This window comes from Neophocaena asiaeorientalis, unplaced genomic scaffold, assembly GCF_003031525.2.
Source record: "Neophocaena asiaeorientalis asiaeorientalis breed wild unplaced genomic scaffold, Neophocaena_asiaeorientalis_V1.1 scaffold268, whole genome shotgun sequence".
Classification (NCBI taxonomy): domain Eukaryota; kingdom Metazoa; phylum Chordata; class Mammalia; order Artiodactyla; family Phocoenidae; genus Neophocaena; species Neophocaena asiaeorientalis.
Window position 1 is genome coordinate 9996887 of NW_020173979.1, and position 5975 is coordinate 10002861.

The 5975-nt window shown below is 35.5% G+C and overlaps 1 pseudogene; it reads left to right on the forward strand.

The window, feature by feature from the left end:
• The first annotated feature begins 3065 nt into the window (after positions 1-3065).
• LOC112405093 (tigger transposable element-derived protein 1-like) lies at positions 3066-4791 on the forward strand (annotated as a pseudogene).
• Positions 4792-5975: the final 1184 nt, after the last annotated feature.

The following is a 5975-nucleotide window of genomic DNA, read 5'->3' on the forward strand; positions in this document are numbered from 1 at the left end:
TTTTTGAAGCTAACTGCCCAGGGTAACATAGCCATTTTATTCCAGTTCTGTTTCTTAGTCTTCCACTCCCTCCCTTGTCTAGAATTTAGTGATTTGTGTCTCCTAAATAATGGCAATGGTACATGGAGATTTGACAGGTAGGTTGCTGTAAAGTTCTAACACCATTTTTAGGGGAGGGGGAGGAGAGAGTTAGGGACAGAAGGGACATTTGCTCTGCACTTCATATCAATAATAAAACTTAAAATTACATACTAATGGATATAAATGACAAATGAGGTTATATATACTGTCATGATTGAACAAAGACACCCTGAAAATTTTAACTTCATGTTTCATTATCATCTGTAGTGAATTATCAATTAACATTTTATCAATTTTGGAATTATCCTAAGAAAACTTAATTCTTTCACATTGCTTTTTCAGTTAAAAGTTAATTTTGTTTAGAATACCCCTTAAATGCTTTTAAAATGTATTACAATTCTGTTGCAACAAATCTTTTGCATTTCTATATACTAATAATAAACTATTAGAAAGAGAAATTAAGAAAACAATACCATTTACAAATGCATCAAAAAGAATAAAATACCTAGCAACAAATTTAACCAAGGAGGTAAAAGATCTGTACACTGAAAACTATAAAATATTAATGAAAGAAACTAAAGAAGACACAAATATGTGAAAAGATATTCTGTGCTCACAGACTGGAAGAATTAATATTGTTAAAATGTCAATACTGGGCTTCCCTGGTGGCGCAGTGGTTGAGCATCTGCCTGACAATGCAGGGGACACGGGTTCAAGCCCGGGTCTGCGAGGATCCCACATGGCGTGGAGCAACTGGGCCTGTGAGCCACAACTACTGAGCCTGCGTGTCTGGAGCCTGTGCTCTGCAATAAGAGAGGCCGCGATAGTGAGAGGCCCACACACCGCGATGAAGAGTGGCCCCCGCTTGCCACAACTAGAGAAAGCCCTCGCACAGAAACAAAGACGCAACACAGCAAAAATAAATTAATTAATTAATAAATTCCTACCCACATCATCTTTTAAAAAAAAAAAAGTCAATACTACCCAAAGCTATACACAGACTGAGTACAATCCCTATCAAAATTCCAATGGAATTTTTTTTGACAGAAATAAGACAAACAATCCTAAAATTTATGTGGAACCACAAAAAAATGCAAAGAGCCAAAGCAATCTTGAAAAAGAAGAACAAAGAGGCATAATGCTCTATGTTTCAAACCATATTATAAAGTTATAGTAATCAAAACAGTATAGTACTGCATAGAAACAGACACACACAACAGGATAGATATCCCAGAAATAAACCCACACATAGATGGTCAATTAACTTACAACAAAAAAGTCAAGAATATACTATGGAAAAAGGACAGTCTCTTTAATAAATGGTGTTGGGAAAACTGGATAGTCACATGAAAAAGAATAAAATTGAACTACTCTCTTATACCATACACAAACATTAACTCAAAATGGATTAAAGATTTGAATGTGAGACATGAAACCATAAAACTCCTTAAAAAAAACATAGGTGGTAAGCTTCTTGACATCAGTAGTGGTGATGATTTTTTTTTTGATTTGACACCAAAAGCAAAGGCAACAAAGCAAAAATAAACGAGTGAGACTACATCAATTAAAAAGTTTCTGCACAGCAAAGGAAATCATCAATAAAACCATCAACAAAAGCAACCTACCAAATGGGAGAAAATATTTTGCAAATCATGTATCCGATAAAGGGTTAATATCTAAACTATATAAAGAACTCATACAATTCAATAACAAAAAAAATTCAATTAAACAATTCAATTAAAACATGTGCAGAGAAAAAAAAATGTGCAGAGGATCTGAATAGACATTTTTCCAAAGAAGACATACACATGGCCAAGAGGTACATGAAAAGGTGCTAAATATCAGTAATAATCAGGGAATGCACATCAAAACCACAACAAGGTAACACCCCACACCTGTTAGAATGGCTATTACCAGAGAAACAAGAAATAACAAGTGTTGGCAAGGATGTGGAGACAAGGGAACACTCATGCACTATTGGTGAGAATACAGTTGGTACAGCCATGATGGAAATCATTATGGAGATTCCTCACAAAATTAATAATCCAACAATTCCACTTCTGGGTATTTAGCCAAAGAAAACAAAAACACTAACTTGAAAAGAGATATGTACCCCCATGTTCACTGCAGCATTATTTATAGTAGCCAAGATAGGGAAACAACCTAACTGTCCATCGATGGACGAATGGATATATATATATATATATATATACACGAATATATATGAATATATTTAATATTCCACTGTGAATAATGTGTGTGTGTATATATATATATATATATATATACACAATTTATTCACAGTGGAATATTATACAGCCATAAAAATTAAAGTTGCCATTTGCAACAACCTGGACAGACCTTGAGGGCGTTATGTTAAGTGAAATAAGTTAGAGAAAGACAAACACCACATGCTCTCACTTATATCTGCAATCTAAAAAACAAAATAAAACAAAATCTAGGCTCACAGATACAGAACACAGATTGGTGCTTGTGATAGGAGTTGGATGGAGGGTAGGTGAAATGGGTAAAGGGAGTCAAAAGGTACAAAGTTCCAGTTACAAAATAAATAAGTCATGGCGATGTAATATACAGTTAATAATGTTGTATTGCATTTGAAAGTTGCTGAGAGAATAGATATAAAAGTTCTTATCACAAGAAAAAATATTCTGTCACTATATACAGGCATACCTCATATTACTGCACTCTGCTTTATAGATATTGCCTTTTTTTTTTTTTTTTTTTTTTTTTACAAATTGAAGGTTAGGGGCAACCCTTCAGCATCAAGCAAGTCTACTGGCATCATTTTCCTAATAGCATTTGCTCTCTTTGTGTCTCCGTGTTACATTTTGGTAATTCTCACAATATTTTATGCTTTTTAAAATTATTATATTTATATATATTATGGTGATATGTGATCAGTGATCTTTGACATTTCTATTGTAATTGTTTTACAGTGCCAAAAGCCATGCCCAAATAAGACCATGAACTTAATTACTAAATGCTGTGTGTGTTCTGACTACTCCACCAACAGGCTGCTGCCCCACCTATCTCCTTTCCTTGGGTCTCCCTATTCCCTGAGACACAACAATATTGAAATTAGGACAATTAATAACCCAACAACAGCCTCCAAGTGTTCAAATGAAAGGAAGAATCACACATCTCTCATTTTAACTCAAAAGCTAGAAATGATTAAGCTCAGTGAGGAAGGAATGTCAAAAGCAGAGATAGGTGGAAAGCTAGGCCTCTAGTGCCAAACAGTTAGCCAAGCTGTGAGTGCAAAGGAAAAGTTCTTGAAGGAAATTAAAAGTGCTACTCCAGTGAACATAAGAATGATAAGAAAGTGAAACAGTCTTATTGCTGATAGCAAAAGGGTTTTAGTGGTTTGGATAGAAGATCTAACCAGCCACAACATTCTCTTAAGACAAAGCCCAGTCCAGAGCAAGGCCCTCTCTTCAATCCCACAAAAGCTGAGAGAGGTGAGGAAGCTGCCCAAGAGAAGTTTGAAGCTAACAGAGGTTGACTGATGAGGTTTAAGGAAAGAAGGCATCTCCATAACATAGAAGTGCAAGGTAAAGCAGTAAATGCTGATGCAGAAGCTGAAGCAAGTAATCCAGAATATCTAGCTAAACTAATCCATGAAGGTGCCTACACTAAACAACAGATTTTTAATGTAGATGAAACAGCCTTAAAATGGAAGATACTATCTAGGACTTTCACAGCTAGAGACGAGAGGTCAATGCTTGGCTTCAAAGCTTCAAAAATCAGGCTGACTTTTGTGTTAAAAGCTAATGCAGCTGGTGACTTGAAGTTGAAGCCAATTCTCATTGGCCATTCTGAAAATCCTAGGACCCTTAAGAGTTATGCTAAATCTACTCTGCCTTTGCTCTGTAAATGGAACAACAGAGACTGGATGACAGCACAACTGTTTACAGAATGGTTAACTGAATATTTTAAGCCCACTGATGAGGACTATTGTCAGAAATAAAAGATTCCTTTCCAAATATTACTGCTCCTTGACAATGTACCTGGTCACCCAAGAGCTCTGATGGAGATGTACGACGAGATTAATGCTGTTTTTATGCCTGATAACACAACATCCATTCTACAGCCCATGGATCAAGAGTAATTTTGACCCTGGTCTCATTCTTTAAGAAATTCATTTTGTAAGGCTATAGCTTGCATAGAGAGTGATTCCTCTGATGGACCTGGGCAAAGTAAATGGAAACCTTCTGAAAAGGACTCGTAATTCTAGATGCCATTAATAACATTTGTGATTCACGGGAAGAGGTCCAAATATCAACATTAACAGTCGTTTGGAAGAAGTTGATTCCAACCCTCACGAGTGCCTTGGATGGGTTCAAGACTTCAGTAGAGGAAGTAACTCCAGATATGATAGAAAAAAGAAAGAGAACCAGAATTAGAAGTGGAGCCTGAGGATGTGACTGAAGTGCTTCAATCACATGATAAAACTTTAATGGATAAGGAATTGCCTCCTACAGATGAGCAAAGAAAGTGGTTTCTTGAGACAAAATCTACACCTGCTGAAAGAAGCTGTGAAGACTGTTGAAATGACAACAAAGGATTTAGAATATTACATAAATTTTAGTTGATAAAGCAGCAGCATGATTTGGGAGGACTGACTCTCAATGCTGCTGCACACTTAACAGACTACAGTATACTATAAATGTAACTTTTTATATGCACTAAGAAACCAAAAAATCCATGACTCACGTCATTGCAATCTTCGCTTCACTGGGGTGGTCTGGAACAGAACCTACAAGATCTCAAAAGTATCCCTACAATGCTGATGAACGTTAACTAGACTTATTGTGATGATCATTTTGTAATATACGTCAATATTGAATCATTATGTTAATAGGATTAAACTAATATAATGCTGTATGTCAATAAAAAACAATAAAATTGTTAATTTTACTTATTATAACACTTAAATGCATTTTAAATGTTTTGCAGCTCTTTTTGGAATTTTTTTTTAAAGATTAAGTAACTTGGGCTTCTCTTAGTGGTTGAGATATTCTGTCTATTGATTAAGACCTATTGTATGATTGTATTCTGTGCAATAATCTTGTAAAATAAAGTACATATAGTTTAACTCTGCCTATTCTTTCATACAACTTTGTCTACTGTATGTCGAGCACTGATCTAGAAACTGAAGATATATGCCCCAGAACGCCTTTCCCTCATCAAGTTGACATTCTAGGTGCAGCAGACCATTAATAAACAAATAAGTAATGACATCTGATTAAAAATAAAGAGCGACAGTTAATATTAAGTGGAAGAAATAGCTGTGAGAGTAGGGAAGAAAGGCTTTTTATTTTAAATGGAAATTAGAGCACGAAGGCCTTATTGACAGTCTGACATCTGACCAAAAATTATTTACTTGTGATACTTTTTCTTGTTGTTCTCTGTGCAGCAAAATTCTAGTAAATGTTTTTGGTGGAGGCCATGTAGGGATATCTGACAAAGGGTTGTATTTGCCCAAATGAAATTAACTGCAGCATTTAAAAAAATTATTTCTAGAATATAAACTTGATAACCTTGTGACTCTTCCTCTCCAAGTAAATGAATCTCAGTCTTCTATATTAAAGAATACATTTAGGGGAATTCGTTTGAAAGGCAACACCAGTTCACTGTAACAGCAAAAGCAATATACTTATGCCTGGAATATCCACCCACTGGCACAGGAAAAAAGTCTCGAACTTGGTCAAATCATCATTTAAGTCATCTGGCTGACTGGTTAGACCCAAACACATCCGTGGACTCTATGCATAAGGCTTTGAGGACTTCCACTCCTGCTGGGAAAGCTGCAGGTTATTACCACATAAAACTGCCTCTGCTGTTACATATTTCAAATTAGTATCCTTTCTTCT